Below are 18969 nucleotides of genomic sequence, written 5' to 3'. Positions count from 1 at the left end.
CAAACGAGATTGAAGGAAAGACGCTAAAGGGAAGGAAATACATAGTGTCACAGATCTAGTTGAGCGCCTCCTGTTGAACACTTACCAGAATGCCATGAGGGGATTGACCTCACTGGGCCCCTTTAAGCCTCCATAGTCTGAACAGATCCAGGCACTGCTGTTGCTTTGTGGTCTCTAGGAACACTAGGTGCACATCCTCTGTCTAGCACTTCCTCCTGAGCGTGGAGACCCCACAGTCCAACTGCGTACCCCTGGGACCAGTGCTGACCACTCAGCTGTCCCTCTCGGCTTAAACACACCATCTCCCAGAACTCCAGCTGCATGGGCACTCTGTGTTTACAGCTCTCCTCTTCAGAGGTACATGATAATATAAGCCAACAGAGACACAGACAGATTTGGCACATGGTTTTAAAGTACCATTGTTCTTCACTTAACAGCACATGAGATGCACAGATCTAGACAAAATAAACACACTTGTACACATTTCCCTGCCTCTGACTCCTCATCACTCTGAAAAGTTCTCTGGACTTGAGCAGAGTACTCCAGGGTGTCCAGGATCCTCCTCTCCAGTTTACGACTTCCCTTTGGAAACATGGAGCCTCTCTTTAGGCCAGCTAGCTTTCTCTGACCTTGGCTGGTCTGCAGTTAAACAGGAAAGCCTACGGAAGCCTGCCAGTCTCTTCACCTTCCTACTCAAAGCTTCTTATTCCTGTCTCAGGTAGTCTCTTGAGTTTATATGTTCCCCTACCAGCACCTGGTTCCTTTGTTCTGCTGCTGGCATTTTTTCACCCTCCATTTACCACCCACTGCAGACAAGTTGGAGAAGTAGCTTCTCCCAGCTCCAGCAAATCTCCAATGGCTCAGTCAGTGTACAGTCATTAAGATTAATGACTCTCCACTGTACCTCAGATGATAGGTACATGCTTCAGCCCATGTCAGCATTTGGTGGGTTCCACATTCATATAGAGGCATACACTGAGACAGCAATTCTATAACAACTTCATCACATCAACCAGAATTCACATGCTATACAGAGAGATTTTCCAAACTGTCACACCTTACTCCACAGATAGTACCACTGAAGTCAACGAAACTGCTTGCAAAGCAAGATTCTATACAACATGAGAAAAGGTATCAGAACTTGTCCCTAAAACTTTCTTTTCATATTAGTTTACTAATTAATGTCAAAAAGTCAGAATAAATAATAATGCTAAAAGGAAATATGAATTCACCTCATTAGGGATTTATAGTGTTGCCACATTAACAGATGTTTGACAGGGAAATACTATTACAAGTAGCTTAAACAAAGAGACAGGAGTGGAGGTTCACAAGTTCTTTGTAATTTTATAGACTGAGCTCAATAAGTAAGCATCAGAGGAAAGAACTGAGTAGTATAAATGAGGCTGTTATAGCTGACAAGATCAACTATTTTTATTCTGTATCCAGCAAAGCTCTGATAATGTATTCAAATGAAACCTTACCAAGGTGCTATAAATGCATTCATAGATTCTAATGCCAGAAGAGACCATTGTGATCATCTCATCTGAACTCCTGCATAGCACAGGCCATAGAACTTCCCCAAAATAATTCCTAGAGTGTATCCTATAAGAATATACTGAGTCAGACTCATGGTTCCTCTAGCCCAGTATCATGTCTTCTAACAGTGGCCAATGCCAGGTGTTTCAGAGGGAATGAACAGAACAGGTAATCAAGTGATCCATCCTGTCGCCCATTCCCAGCTTCTGGCAAAAGAGGCTGGAGACATTTCAGAGCATGGTTTTGCATCCATGTCTATCCTGGCTAATACCCATTGATGAGCCTATCCTCCATGAACTTATCTTGTTCTTTTTTTTAACCCTGTTATAGTCTTGGCCTTCACAACATCCTCTTGCAAGGAGTTCCACTGGTTGACTGTGCATCGGGTGAAGAAATACTTCCTTTTGTTAATTTTAAACCTGCAGCCTATTAATTTTATTTGGTGACCCTGCCTTCTTGTGTTAGAAGAAGGAGTAAATAACACTTCCTTATTTACTTTCTCCACAACAGTCATGATTTTATAGATCTCTACCATATCCCCCCTTAGTTGTCTCTTTTCCAAGCTGAGAAGTCCCAGTCTTTTTAATCTTCTTCATATGGAAGCTGTTCCATACCCCTAATAATTTTTGTTGCCCCTTTTTGTATCTTTTCCAATTTCAATATATCTTTTTTGAGATGGGGCAACCATATCTGCTCGCAGTATTCAAGATGTGGGTATACCATGGATTTATAAAATATCAATATGATATTTTCTTTCTTATTATCTATCCCTTTCCTAATGATTCCCAACATTCTGTTCGCTTTTTTGACTGCCACTGCACGTTGAGTGGATGTTTTCAGAGAACTATTCACAATGACTCCAAGATCTTTCTTGAGTGGTAACAGCTAATTTAGATCCCATCATTTTATATGTATAGTTGGGATTATGTTTTCCAATGTGCATTACTTTGTAGCAGGGCCATATTATCCATTAGGCACAATAGGCACATTGCCTAGGGCCTACAAAACTTTCAGGGCCTACGGAAAAAAAATTTTATATATAATTTTTTATTTTTATTTTAAAAACTATATTAATAGATTAAAATCAAATTAGTTATTTTGGTCGGGGTGCCTACAAAGGCAAGTGTGCCTCGGGCCTACGAAGGTCTTAAAACGGCCCTGCTTTGTAGTTATCAACACTGAATTTTCATCTGCCATTTTGTTGCCCAGTCACCCAGTTCTGAGAGATCCCCTTGTAACTCTTTGCAGTCTGCTTTGGACTTACCTATCTTGAGTAGTTTTGTATCATCTGCAAATTTTGCCACCTGTCTGTTTTAACACTTTTTCCAGATCATTTATGAATATGTTGAGCACTCCTGGTCCCAGTACAGATCCCTAGGGGACACCACTATTTACCTCTCTCCATTCTGAAAACTGACCATTTATTCCTGCTCTTTGTTTCCTATCTTTTAATCAGTTACTGATCCAGGACCTTCCCTGTTATCCCATGACAGTTTACTTTGTTTAAGAGCCTTTGGTGAGGGACCTTGTCAAAGGCTTTCTGAAAATCTAAGAACGCTATATCCACTGGATCACCTTTATCCACATGGTTGTTGACCCTCTCAAAGAATTCCATTAGATTGGTGAGGCATGATTTCCCTTTACAAAAGCCATATTGACTCTTACCCAACAAACTGTGTTCATTTATGAGTCTGATAATTCTGTTCTTTACTATAGTTTCAGCCAATTTGCCTGGTCTTTTAGAAAAACATCCAATCTTGATTTAATAATGGTCAGTGATGGAAAAATTTACAACAACCTTTTACAAATTGTTCCAATGGTTAATTAATCTCACCATTAAAAATTTACACCTTATTTCCAGGCTGAATTTGTCTAGTTTCAGCTTCCAGCCATTGGTTCATGTTCTAGCTATCTCTGCTAGGTTGATAAGCCTATTATTAAATATTTGTTCTCCATGTATGTACATATAGACTGTAATCAAGTCACCCCTTAACTTTCTCTTTAGTAAGATCAATAGATGGAGCTCCTTCAGTCTATCACTATAAGGCCTGTTTTCTAATCATTTAATCGTTCTTGTAGCTCTTCTCTGAACCCTCTCCAATTTATCAACATCCTTCTTGAATTGTGGGCATCAGAACTAGACACAATATTCCAGCAGGGGTTGCACCAGTACCAAATACAGAGGTAAAATAATCTCTCTATTCTTACTCAAGATTCTCCTGTTTATAGATCACATTAGATCTTTTGGCCACAGCATCACACTGAGAGCTCATGTTCAACTGACCACAAACCCCAAATCACTCGAGTCACTGCTTCCCGAGGTAGAGTCCCCCCTCCTGGAAGTATGGCCTATGTTCTTTGTTCCCAGATTCTTTGTTCCCAGGTGTACACATTTACATTTAGATGTATTAAAAACACATTGGTAAACTGGGTGCAAGCAAACAATCTAGACTGCTTTGAATCAGTGACCTGTCCTCTTCACTGTTTACCATGCCTCCAATTTTTGTGTCATCTGCAAACTTTATCAATGATGATTTTATGTTTTCTTCCCTGTCATTAAGAAAGATGTTAAATAGTGTAGGGCCAAGAACTGATCACTGTGGGACTACTGAAAACAGACCTGCTTGATTCCCCTTTTTACAGTTATATTTTTGAGACCTATCAGTTATTTTATTTTCATTGCTTTGAGAAAACCAATACAATTTTATGATAAATAATAAAATTGTAAGAAATCTACTGTAACTCCCATATATTTATAGAGCCCTCTGTTTATAATAACTGGGCATGTATTCTATATTGTAGTGTGTGTGTAAATACATCTCACACCCCCCAGAAATTTGATCAATTGCAGAGTCATGTGATAAACTGCATTTATGCACCTTTGACTATCTCATCTGCATTCCGCCCACAGAATAATAAGGAATCCAATCAAATATAGGTGTACAGTCTTTCATGGGTCTCTACAGTGCTGTAGTACTAGTTTTTGTCTCCAAATAGACCCTGGTAGCATGCCAGATGCTCCAGAAAGCACTGCAAGCACTGCAGCTTCTAAGGGTATGACTGCACTACAATGAAATACCTGTGGCTGGACCAGGCTACAAGGCTATAACATTGCATCAGAGACATTAGACTTAGGCTGGAAGGTCCCTGAACCTGGGCTTCAAGTCTGAGCCTCAATGTTTACACTGAAATTTTATAGCCCCACAGCCCAAGTCAGTTGCAGGTATTTTATTGCCATGTAGATGCACTCTACGAGTCTATGGGGCCTAATATTCAGTGGATTCCAACAGCACACTCCTCCCAGGAGCTTTGTCTATGTTTCACCCATGCATCCTAACTGTCCCCCCAGTTGGCACTGAATCTTCCCAGCTGATGACCTCTCACTCTCTTGAGCAGGCAGAAAAGATGTGCAGCAGATTCACCCCCAGCAGGTTCACCACACACCCCACTGGTCACCCATCACATAAGTACTGATGACAATAAATATATTCCTAAGCACCAATCTCACTCACTGCCACCCCCAGACACATTCCATTATGATGGAAATTTGCAAAAACACCTACATTCTAAGAAGAATTGGTTGCTAGAGTGAGTAGAGATATAATATTATCATAGTCATATAGCACTTTAAAACTAAGGCTTTCGATACACTTTACACATATTCACTAATTAACATGCCCTCATAAAACTCCTACAAGGAGAGTATTATTTATTTCTGTTATACAAGCTGAGAAACTGAGGCTTGCCAAAGTCACACACTGTAAGTGTGCACCAGAGCTGGGAATAGTTTAACTCCCTGGCTTGTGCCTGAATTGCAAGATCATCCCCTCCTGCTTTACATTAATCCATAATTTGCCCCAGAAAACGCTGGCATGCGTACAGCCTACAATCAAGAGTCTGGTTATGACACCCTACATGTTCTTCGGTCAAAGCTAGGTAACTGTTTTGCTGTTTCTTTCAATGCCAGTCTCTACTTCTTACTGTTTAGAAGTCTGGCCAGAACACAAAGACAAATAAAAAGACGAGCTGGGTGTAAGTGAACTTGCTCCTAACGTTTTGCAAAGTGATCAGTTCACACCCACCAAATTTCTGTCCTGTTGACTGAGATGGGAGGAATTTATGCAAAATGTTGCTCCTTTTATTGCTACCTTGTCCTTTCACCTCCATTTGGTCATGGTATTATGTCAGAAACCTGGATTGTGAGCTCTCTCTTGGAGGCAACTTTTTATTATTTGTCCAGTACCTAGTGCAATGGGACCCTGATACTTGAGTAAAACATCCAGGCACAATCAATCAATCAATCAATAAATAACCTATAAAACCTGAAAATCCATATCTCCTCTCAATAAAAAGACAAAGTCCTCTGAAACCCAACACAATGACTGGGCTACCACTAATATTTACAAAATCTCCATGGATGAGGAAAAACATGCATGGATCCCATCAAAAATAAAAATGTATTTTAATGAGAAAAACATTATCAAAGTGATACACAAAGATTTGGTTCCGCAAGAAATTAAAAACACTACTAAATTGCCAAGGGAATCCCAAGGAACAAGCCACTCTACCCACAATAATTTGTACTAATGAGTTTAGTTTAAAACAAAAAGAATTCAGGACTGCCCACCTCAAAGAGATAAACACAGATACTAGTTTGTATGTCAATTTCCTGCAAGTGAAAATAAATGTTACCAGCCTACTGTAGGAAGTAAATGTTTTTAAAAAGCAAGAACAAAACAGTAGGAAAGAAAGGGAAGTGAGAAACAAAAAGGAATGCAGTGGATTTCAGTGGTTTTGTTTCTCACAGAAAGACCTCAGGCTAGATTAAAAAAACATTTATTTTAAATCAGCCTTTGAAGAATCATAGAAGATTTATCTTATAGCATTTCCTATTTTCATGGATTCACAACTGGAAAAGAGAGAACTCCCTTATTAAGCATTGTTCAGTAATGGTCTGAAACACTACAGTTCACAAGTGTTACCACAATGTTTGGGGCAACTGCAATACAATATTGTAGTGTTTTCAAAATGCTTTCTTCCAGGCTGAAACACGCCATTTAAAGTAACATAACCAACACTAATGTTACTTTGAGTGATATGTTTCCTCTGTACTTTGAAAGACAAAAGTATCCAGTTACTTCTATTAAAGACCCTGATTCAGCAAAGCAGTTAATTATTCTTTGACAGAGTAACAAGTTTTGTGGATGTGGGGAAAGCGGTAGATGTGGTATATCTTGACTTTAGTATGGCTTTTGATATTGTGTTGCACAACCATCTCATAAACAAACTAAGGAAATAAAACTTAAATGGAGCTATATAAGCTACTATAATAACTTCCCAGAGAGTAGTTATTAGCGGTTCACAGTGAAGCTAGAAGGGCATATTGAGTGGGGTCCCACAACAATCTGTCCTGGGTCCGATTCTGTTCAATATCTTCATCAATTATTCTGAGGATAGGACAAGAACCAACAGGCTTAAACTGCAACAAGGGAGTTTAGGTTGGACATTAGGGAAAACTTCCTAACTGTCAGGGTAGTTAAGCAATGGAATAAATTGCCTAGGAAGGTGGTGGAATTTCCATTATTGAAGATTTTTAAGATCAGGTTAGACAAACACCTGTCATGGATGGTCTAGCTAATACTAGTCGTGCCTTGAGTGTAGGGGACTGGACCTGAAGACCTCTTGAGGACCCTTCTAGTCCTACAGTTCTATGATGCTACGTGCTTACCTTTAAACACATGAGTAGTACCATTGAAATGTTGTACTGGCCTGGCACATAGTCTCAATTGTCAAGTCTAAGGCCCCAATCCAGCATCAAGCTTCATGTGGGCAGTCCCTGGCACCCACACAGAGCCCCACTGATTTCAGTGAAACACAGAAATTGCCATACTGGATCAGAACCAATATACATCTAATCTGGAAAGCTGTCTCTAACAGTGGCCTGATTCCAAATGCTTCAGAGCACAAAGTAAGAATCCCACATTAGACAGATGGGGGAGAGGGGTGGATAATATATCCCCTCCCATTGGTCTTGTCTCTAATAGAGACTGGCTTAAGTCCTGAAGCATGAGACTTAACATCCCTTCCAAAAAAGTTTGTTATAGTTAATTATAATAATTTTGGATATTCTTAATATTCATATAAATGTCTAATCTCTTTTTGAATCTTGCTAAATACTTGGCTTTAATGACTTATTGTGGCAACAAGTTCTACAGTCTAATTACGCATTGTATGAGAAAGTATTTTCTCTTATGAGCTTTGAATTTGCCACCTTTATTTACATTGAAAATCCCCTTCTCTAGACCATGCATTATTTTAGATGCTAATGTCTCCTCTCCTTTCATATGAGTTTTCTGTCATCTTTGATCATTCTTGTCACCCTTTTCTAAATCCTCTCTAATTCAGCAATATCCTTTCTGAGATGGGGTGTCCAGCACTGCATGCACAGTATTCCAGATGAGGCTGCATTGCTGATTTTTATAAAGTGATTTCATTATAATATTTTATGTATTTTTCTCCAGGGCTCTGCATGGAGCAGCCTAAATGATTGTAGACTAGAGCTGCACAATGTTAGCCCCTGTTATCACCTATTCAAATCAGTGATTTGTCTGAAGCTTTGCATGCTTGGTATCTATTCAGGGATGACTATTTAAAGGTGAGCTCTATCCCTTCAGCTGGTTCTGAGTCAGGAAGGGATAATAAATAAATAAATACACTTTCCTGATCTGAAAATATTCTAAGCATATTTCTTTTGGTCAACACTATGTCAAGAACATCTGAGGTCTGAAACTGAAACTTGACATGTAGATGGACCTTAAGGACGAGAAGAGACTGCAATTTTGTCTGGCCCTTATGTGAGCTGTGCATGAGGGCAAAGAGGATATTTCCTTGCACCCTCCTCTGCACTGTGAACCCATCGTAGGTCAGGCACAATCTGGCACTTTAAAACTACATTTTAAAAACAATAACACTCAATTGTTTTACCTTGCGCTGCTAATGTCTTAATAAGTTAGCAAGTGCAGAACTTAAGCTTCCTATTTCCACCTACGTAGTATTTTCTGTTCCTGTATTTCTTATTCTATGTGTAGCTTGATTCAGTGTTACTTAGCAGCCTGATCCTACAAGCTCTCTGCTTGGGCTATATGTTTTTAAGTGTGTGTATATATATATATATATATATATCACAAAATATTCAGGATGTAAAATATGACTGGAGTTAGCAGCTCTGTAGGAATCTTGGACCAGATTGGTATAATTAACCATGGTAGCTCCACTGAAGTCAATGGAGCTATGCCAATTTACACCACCGGAGAATCTGGATCCTTAATATTTGCATAAAACATTCAAAGTTAAAGGAAAACAGTTTCTCTCATAATGTTTTAACAAAGTGAAAGGAAAAAAACTGCAACCATTTCACTCAGCCAACCATTTGAAAAGTCTACAGATAAGAAGCTTGTTATCATGAATAAATGGAAAATTATGACTCCAAATTAAGGAAATGTTAGTTGTTTTACAAAGTGTCACGGTTCCAGGACTAGTTGCTCCTTTGTCCTAGGATTCCAGTTTTGGCTGGACGTATTCATCACATGACAATCTTTCATTAAAGTTTAATCTTTAATTCCTGAAAACTGGGACAATCCTGGAGGGTTGGCAACTCTACTTTGTCCCCTTTTTGGTCTCTCTGAGCACACCTCAGGCCCTCATGCCTTTACCTACCCTAGAGCAAAATTTTACAATTCTTCTACTCAAAGACTGGGCCCAGGGCTACAGTATCCTGTTTATCAACAATTCTTACCCAGCAGATCCTACTGAATTTGGGCATCTGCAGTTCTTCCCTTCAGGAGTTTGACCAGTGATATACAGGGATCAGACAGCCTTCTTAGCATAAAAGTATGGTTTACCTTAGCAGTAGGAACATAACATTTTGCGGGGGAGGGAGGAAAGGATTTTTAGATAGTAGTCTACATATATGTCTATTTTACCTTTTCCTTCCTAGATTACTCTGGAGCAGGCAACTCTTCACTATAGCCTGGCACCTTACATCATTAAGGATAATGTAGATCCTGGGGCGGGGAGTCCTAGCTCAGATGGGGAATTAGGTGGGAATCCTCTAGTCACCTCTCTGCAGTAGTCCTCTTACTCATACGAATATTTATAGTTGACAGTGACTCCACCTGGACAGACACTGTATACACTTGTGTGTACACCTCAGTTGCCTCCAGGAACAAAAATCTAAATAATGGATCTTACACCGGCAACAAACACCCAAAATAGAAACAACACAACTCTACTTAAAAGTTACCCAGCAGAGATTCCTATAGGTTAAGTTGTTATAACTGTACCAGGTCAGGAGGTGGCACTGCAATGGTTTCAGTTAAATAGCTGGAGCTTTCAACAGCAACTTGCACCTACCCAACACTCATAGCATTATAAAAAGATCCACCACATCCCTGAGTGTGCACTCTCCCTTAAGTTTATAGTCCTAGGCCCTCTGTTGCATTGGCTTATTGCTGAGCAGGAGCTTAAGCCAGCACTCTAAATCTGCCAAAGGCAGTCCAGATGAAACAAAGAGGGTGAAGCAATTTTGTATTGTGACCATTTTCGATTGCACAGTCCTAGCTGGAAATGTTGTCTTAGGCCAGCTCTACAGTACGGACCCATATCAGTATAATTACGTCGCTCAGGGTTATACCGACCTAACCCCCTGAGTAGACAGCGCTATGTCAATGGGAGAACTTTTCCCTTTGACATTGCTACTCAGTGTTGCTGGAACAATTTGTATAGGGGGGTTGCTGAGAGCCATTGAACCAAATTGTAAACCCTGTTTATGATGGAAACCACTTCAAGCCAGAGAGTGCAGCAGCACCCCTAGTTCCAGGACCTATGTAGCTATTGTCTCTCAAGGAGGTGGCTTAGCTACACCGACAGAAGAAGCTTTCCTGTTGGCATAGGAGCGCCTTCACTAAAGTGATACAACAGCGCAGCTCTACTGCTGTACATGAAGACAAGCCCTCAGAGAGCTATAGCCCCGATTCTGACATTTTTCTTCTTCAACTTTATGCAGCCACACCAAATCTTAATAGTGCCTCTTCAACCCAGAGCCCTGAGTAACTCACTTGCTCCTCAGTCATCTGAGCCAAATTCAAATCTGCACAACCGACCGTCTCTGACTTCCATTCTCAATGCCTAGCTGTGGAGAGGGAGTTCGTGAGCTAGGGCTCCTCTCTAACAAGTAGCCAACTGCAGTGGAGTCTTAACCCCAGGCAGGTGTATTCAATCCTGGCAATCACCACAGGGCTCCATCATAACTTTTCCTCGGCTCACAGGGAGCAGTTCCCCTCAGTTCTAGCTCCCAGCCCAAAATGGAGCCATCACCAGCACTGCAGCAGCCTCTCCTCAGGAAGCCCATTTCAGACTCAGAGGGTGCCCACCACTGTATCATGGGCTCTGTAGTCCATCAAAACCAGTATACAGTACCATAGAGCTCTGTGTAATCAGATCACCTCTGACAAGGTATAGAAGCTCCTCAAACAGGGGCCTTGGATGGTGACTCCGGCAGGCCTAGCTTCTCCAGACACCAGCAGTGAACTCTTGTTTGTCAACCTGGTGCCCAACAAATGCTCTCTGAGAGAATGTCCCTCTTTAAAGCCCTTGATGCAGTTATTTGTTCCTCAATCTTTGCAAGTCTTTTCCTTCCCTGGTCAAAACCAGTTCTGTAAATTAGCTGAATTATGAAGGTAAAATTATCAATGCTAATAGTTCTGGCTTTGTCCCTTAATAACTTGAGTGTTTGCTGAAAGCTGGCTATCTTGAGTCATTCTATTCTTTCTTGCCTGTTTTTCCACATAGCCCCCTATCAAGCTAAACCAATATATTCATACAATAAACATCTCAATAGCCAGGCCAACATACAGAATTAATTATCCCAGGGCAGCTCCAAATAATTGTTTTTAAAGGTACCATACAGCTATAGTATTTTCCTAAAAATGCCAACACTAAGTCCAAAACCTGGATGCTTAAGTCTTTTAACTTAGAAGGCCTGATTCTGCCACTGCATTATTCCAGTTTTACACCAATGAAATTACTTGTTTCAATAGACTTACACAACTGTTAAACTGGAATAAAGCAGAGGTGAATCAGGACCAGAATCTATAGTAAAATTCCTTAGTAAATACCCTGACGCATTAACATCTTTTTTCAAAAGGCAGCACTCAAAACTAAAGATGTTTTATGGGCAAATTTAATGGCATTTGCTCATTATGGGTGCTAGTTCTTGAAGTAAAGACGCATGCATGATAGTTGTACAAGAATGCTTGGTTCCTGGAAGTAGCCTAAGGAAAACCCACATTTAATCACACCTAGAATACACTAATCCTTTCTCCCTTCTCCAAATAAAGCGTTAGATTATTAATAGTAGCGTCTGTCAATAAACGTATTTGAAAGCTATCAATGGGAACAAAAAACTAATGCCAGTGTGTGTTAATCAAATGTACATTCACTGAAAAATTTCTATAGCACTCTCCAAGATTCAGTTACTAAAAACACCTTAGATTATTAGAACTGTAATATTTCACTTTTCAACATTTAAGATGTTTGTTTACATTTTGCCCATTGATTATTTGAACAGATAAACTAGAGTGGTCAATTAGGCAATAAGCAGAAAGTATGTCCGTTTTCCATACACTATCAGAATGCTACAGCATATGCATTTCCAGAACTGTATGCGGATTATTTAAATTCAAATAAAGAAAAGAAAAAAACCACAATGTCTTTGAATTTATTAAAAGAACACTTATTCAAATACTTTCAAAAATATGAATATTTGCGTTCATAAGGGAGTTTGTAAAACCCTTCTTTACCAAATTTAAGATTTGGGCTTAAACTATCTGTTTGGTACAGTATGTTACAACGTCCTGTCAAATCTTTTTGTACAGAAAGCTATTATCCTTTCATTTGAACAACAAGTAAGTCATTGTACTTTAAATGTGACTCATTTGCAATTAAATACAAATCTGAATTAACTATACTCAACATATTATAGAAAGTAGAATGTAGCTAATCTTCCTAGGGCTGATATTTGTTTTACTTCCTAATATATCGTACATTTAAAAATCCCTGTTAATCAGCATATCTTTAAACTATTTTGATAAATTCCTGAAGTGCTAGCCCTGTCATCCTTACTATACTACAAAATTAGGCTCTCCTAGAGTTCTTGTTTCTTGAATTAGGCAAGATCTTAATGCAGCTAAAAAGTACTTTATTTATAGTACTGTACATAATCCCTTCACCTGAAAGGAACTAGTGAGCAACTGTAGTACAGTAAATTTCCAATTCTATAGCTTTCTTATTCGTATTGTTACACAACATATTTGTGCATATTAATTCAAGGTGAGCTATGACCAAAATGGTTTCTTACAAAGACTTTTGTTTACATTCTTTTTAGAGTTATTTGATACCAGCTTTCAGCTTATTATGGTCCATTCTGCCCTCTATCGTCTTACCAGGTATCCTGCTTTTGAGACTGATTCCATTTTATTGTGCCTCTCTTTCATTGTGTCTCTGCCACATTAAATTGCTTTGATCAATAAATGATGCTATAGGGGAAGTGCATGTGTCTCGTTCCAGAGAGAGGGTGCATAAGGAACCTAGGTGGTTTTGTTGTAAAAATAAATTGCTATCCTTCAATCCAAAAAGCTCATCACTAGCCACTGGAAACTGTATGATTGATTTGTAGTTCTGCCTATGCTCCACCCAGTTTTGTATGATGTTGCTGATATAGTCACAGGATGCTGTATGCCCAGTTTTGCCTCTCCTTATGAAAGCCATTGATCACCTCAATCTGTGCAGGAACATTAAAAAGGCATTTTACATACTTGAGTCAATTTTCAGGTGCACACCAGCGTGTCAACTTTTAAATAGCTAACCCCCTTGGTGCTCAAGACAAAGCTCCACAAACACAAAGGAGAGATCACGACTTTGTTTGGAACAGGCAACACTTAAGCTAATAATATTGGGACCTGTAACCCATGTTGACAAGTCACACCCATGGCTGCCCCCAGGGAGGAGGGAGGTATTAGGTGCACATCTTGAGGAGTTTGAGGCAATTTTAAAGTGAATCTCTCAGTTTCCCGATCAGGTAAATAGCCAGAACCTTAGCCTTGGCTCTCCTCAGATGACCTCCCTTCTCCCAACAGGTGGTCTCCTTACCTGCCATTCTCTTCTTGCAGGGAAGACCAGTGACCTGTAGTTCCCAAAAATATCCATCCCTGGCATCTTCAGGGAGGAGCTGTAGGCCAGTTCCCCCCTTTAGTATCTTTAGCAGGAATTTCACACACTCCCCATTTGGGGTCAGGAGGACAAAAGAAAACAAGTTATAAATTACTTAGACAAGTTATAGGTCTTTAAGTCACCAGGGCCTAATGAGATATATCCTAGAATACTCAAAGAGCTGACTAAGGAGATATCTGATCCAAAGCGATTATCTTTGAATAGTCATGGAAGACGGGAGATATTCCAGAGGACTGGAAAAGAACAAATATAGTGCCAATCTATAAAAAGGCGAATAAGGACAACCCAGGGAATTACAGACCAGTCAGTTTAACTTCAGTACCTGTAAAGATAATGGAGCAAATAATTAAGCAACCAATTTGCAAACACCTAGAAGATAATAAGGTGATAAGTAACTGTCAGCATGGATTTGTCAAGAACAAATAGCATCAAACCAACCTAATATCTTTCTTTGACAGGGTGACAAGCCTTGTGGATGGGGGAAAAGGGACAGATGTAATATATCTTGATTTAGTAAGGCTTTTGATACTGTCTTGCATGATCTTCTCTTAAGCAAACTAGGGATATACAACCTAGATGGAGCTACTATAAGGTGTGTGCATGACTGGTTGGAAAACCATTCCCAGAGAGTAGTTATCAGAGACAGTTATCACAGTCATGTTGGAGGGGCTTATTGAGTGGGGTCCTGAAGGGATCAGTTCTGGGTCTGATTCTGTTCAATATTTTCATCAATGACTTAGATAACAGCATAGAGTACACTTAAAATTTGTGGATGATACCAAGCTGGGAGGCATTGCAAGTGCTTTGGAGGATAGGATTAAAATTCAAAATGATCAGGACAAACTGGAGAAATGGTCTGAAGAAAATAGGATGAAATTCAATAAGGACAAATGCAAAGTACTCACTTGGGAAGGAACAATCAGTTGCACACATACAAAATGAAAAATGACTGCCTAGGAAAAAGTACTGCAGAAATGGATCTGGGGATCATAATCGACCACAAGCTAAATATGAGTTACCAGTGTAACACTGTTGCAAAAAAATGCAAACATAATTCTAGGATGTATTAGAAGGAGTGTTATAAGCAAAACATGAGATGTAATTCTTCCACTCTACTCTGCGCTGATTAGGCCTCAGTTGGAGTATGCTGTTCAGTTCTGGGCACCACATTTCAGGAAAGATGTGGAAAAATTGGAGAAAGTCCAGAGGAGAGCAACAAAAATGATTAAAGGTCTAGAAAACATGACCTATGAAGAAAGATTGAAAAAGTGGGTTTATTTAGTCTGTAGAAGAGAAGTCTGAGGTGGGACATAGAACAGTTACTTACATTATAACTGTTGTTCTTCGAGATGTGTTGCTCATGTCCATTCCCAGTTAAGGGTGTGTGTGCGCCACGTGCACCGGTGCCGTAAATTTTTCCCCTAGTGATATCCATAGGACCGGTTCTAGCACCTCCTGAAGTGACGCACACATGTACCCACATATAGGCGCTGCCAGCCCCCCCTCCCTCTCAGTTCCTTCTTGCCGGAACTCCGATAGAGGGGAAGGAAGGAGGGTGTGGAATGGACATGAGCAACACATCTCGAACAACAACAATTACAAGGTAAGTAACCGTTCTCTCTTCTTTGAGTGCTTCCTTATGTCCATTCCCAATTAGGTGACTCACCAGCAGTGTCCCTGGAGGCAGGCAGGAATTCATAGACATGATGATTGAAGCACCGCTCTGCCAAAGCCAGCATCATCTTGAGCTTGCTGCATTATGGAATAGTGGGACACGAAGGTATGTACCTGCAGATGTTCTGAATTGGCACATGCTCCTGGAAAGGCTGCTGCTGATGCCTGGGCCCTTGTCAAGTGGGCCGTCAAAGACGTTGGAGGTGACACTCCCGCTTGCTCGTAACAAGTCCGGATACAAGTCATGATCCATTTAGAAATCTGCTGTGAAGACACCAGCAGCCCCTTCATCTGGTCCGCAATCACAATAAAGAGTTGTGTAGCGCGATGGAAGGGTTTGGTCCTCTCAATATAAAATGCTACGGCTCTTCTAACATTGATGGTATGCAGGTGCCTCTCCTCACTGGAGTTGTGAGACTTGGGACAGAAGACTGGCAGGAATATATCCTGGTTGAGGTGAAAGTGAGAGACCACCTTTGGCAAAAAGGCCAGGTGTGAGCATAGTTGAACCTTGTCTTTATAAAACGTAGTATAGGGAGGCTCTGGGCTCAATGCCCTAATCTCTGAAACTCACCATGCTTTGATGTAACAGCCACCAGGAATACAACCTTCCAGGATAGGTGCATAAGGGAACACAAGGCTAGGAACTCAAATGGAGGCCCAGTATGCCTGGAGAGGACCAGATTCAGATCTCATTGGGGAGTCGGGTCCCCCATCAGTGGGAAGAGCCTCTCCAGTCCCTTAAGGAATCTGGACATCATCTCATGCAAGAAAATTGTTCTACGATTCACAGGAGGGTAAAACGCCAATATGACTACTAGGTGAACCTTAATGGATAAGAAAGCCAATCCTTCCTGCTTCAAGTGGAGCAAGTAGTCCAGGATCATTGGGACTGAGGTCTCCATTGGGGAGGCCCCCTGTTCAGCTGCCCACTCAGGTGAGAGCAAAAACACCTGCCAAGGTAGTCCGCTAAAGTGTTGCTGACCCCCGGGAGATTCACCACCTCCAAATGAATGTTGTGAGAGACACAAAAGTCCCATAAACGTATGGCCTCTTGGCACAGGGCTGGGGACTGGGCCCCGCCTTACCTATTGATATAGTACACCAAGGCTGTGTTGTCCATGAGTACTTGCACCATCTTGCCTGAGAACTGCGGCAGGAAAACCATGCAGGCTAGACGAATTGCCCTGAGTTCCCTGACATTGAGATGCAACACCAACTCCTTTGCAGTCCAGGTGTCCTGGGTTCTGAGGAGCCCCAGGGGAGCTCCCCAACCTAAGTCCGAGGCATCTGAGATCAGCGATACCATTGGTTGAGGGATCTTGAAGGGTATTCCTGAGAGCACTTGATGCGGTCTTGTCCATCACTCCAGAGAGGTAAGTATCTGTGGAGGGACCGTGAATACCTTATCTAGGTGATGTCTGGCTGGGGAATACACTGATGCCATCCACATCTGGAGAGGTCGGAAGTGCAGTCTGGCGTGCTGCACCACATAAGTGCAGGCTGCCATGTAGCCCAGCAGGCTGAGGCATACGCTCGCCGTGGTGAGAGGGTGGGTTGAGAAGCGGGCTATAATCTCCAACATTGTCAGTAACCTTCCCTCCAGTAGGAGTGCCCTGGCCCTGGTAAATCCAGAACAACCCCAATAAATTCTATCCTTTGGACTGGGGACGAACATTGCTTTCTGCTCGTTTATCAGCAGGCCCAGTTCTTGACAAGTGCCCTGGATGATAGTGATGCTGTCCTAGATTTGAGATCTTGACCTGCCCTTAATGAGCCAATCATCCAGGTAAAGGAAAATCTGCACCTCCCTCTTTGCTGGAGGTGGGACGCCACGCATTTGGTGAAGACCCTTGGTGCAGTTGAGAGGCCGAAGGGAAGTACAGTGAATTGATAGTGGTGAGTTCCTACCATGAACTGCAGGAGCCTCCTGCGTTGTGGGAAGATTGAGATACGAAAGTAGGCGTCCTTTAGGTCAAGGGCGGCGTACCAGTCACCTGGATCCAGTGAGGGGATAATGGTAGCAAGGGAAACCATCTGAAACTTCAACTTCCTGAGATACCTGTTGAGGCCTCTTAGATCTAGGATTGGCTTCACTCCTCCTTTTACTTTTGGAATTAAGAAATAACAGGAGTAAAATCCTTTTCCCCTTAGATCTTGTGGGACCTCTTCCACCACACCCACTTGTAAGAGTGCTTGCACCTCCTGCACGAGAAGGTGCTTGTGAGAGGGGTCCCTGAAGAGGGACAGGGAAGGATGGTGCTGTGCTGCCATGTTTCCACTATCGTTGTATAGATTAAAAGTATCAAGGGCATGCGTACTTGTGCTCCACTTGCACCTGCCCTCGAAATGTAGAAATACCCTAAAAAATTGATCCAGTAAAACCATTCCCCTTCAAAATTAATTCTGCTCCACCTCCCACAAATCAATCCACCCAAGGGCTTTATTCTCATGCAAAGTCCCGTTGGTTTTGTTTGTTAACCCATAAAATGGTTTAAATGGGCCTCTGCATGCTGTCCCTTTGCAGGATTGGGCCCTTTAAATGGCAAGCTCCCCAAGGCAGAGACTGTAGTCCTGATTCTGATCACACATCTACTTTACACCAGTGTAACTCCATTGATTTAATGATGTTACTCCTGATTTACACCACTACAAGAAAAGAATCAGTCCCCCATGTTTTCTATTCTTTCAGATGCTACAGACAAAGAGGTGTTCTTTTGAGAAGGAATTAGACTCAGAAAACTGGGATACAGGACAAATATAAAAGACTAGCTAGTCTCTTAGCAACCCTGCTACGTGCCACACCTTTAGTACAACTGTAACCTGGCCTGGCTTCCTCATATAGGAGACAGGGAAAAAAAAAAAAAAGATTTAGATAAAATAGTCCCAAAAGTTTCACTCAGAAATCTGTATATGCTTAATTAAATGTGCCAGCATACATCCTTCTAGGACAACTTTTCTAGTCAATGCATTCACTTTCTGTATTGGGAAATGAGCATGCTAAGCTATTTTCAGTTGGGGAGTTGATGCACAGCATGCTTACATGAGTATTGATGCCAATACTGATGGGTGTGCATAAGTTAACTATTCCACAGCGGTTGAAATAAATAAATAAAATGTAACTAATGAAAGCCTCTGAAGGTATTAGAGTGAGCCTGATTGTCCCCCACCCTCCTAACAGACTATCCTGAAGAAGAATAAGCACTGGAATCTCTGCAAGGTTTTTGCTTATGGAGTTTCCCCTTGGAGGAAGGTTACAAAGATAAGGAGTTTTTGGATGTTTTCAGAAGAGAGAGCTGGAAATCTTGCAGAGTCTAGGGATGCAGCCCTAACAATCAAGGAATACACAGGGAATCAGTTCCTCCATGGCACAAAATCTTAATTCTTACTTACCTGTGATGAACAGCCTGTGTCATAAGGTGTCATAAGTAGGCTTTCAACTGAGAGTACTGATTAGCTCCCCCTTAGACA

The sequence above is a fragment of the Emydura macquarii genome, unplaced genomic scaffold (genome assembly GCF_026122565.2).
Source record: "Emydura macquarii macquarii isolate MOO-44397 ecotype Brisbane River unplaced genomic scaffold, CSIRO-AGI_Emac_v2 contig_18, whole genome shotgun sequence".
In the NCBI taxonomy this organism is placed as follows: Eukaryota; Metazoa; Chordata; order Testudines; family Chelidae; genus Emydura; species Emydura macquarii.
Note: the sequence above shows the minus strand (reverse complement) of the source record.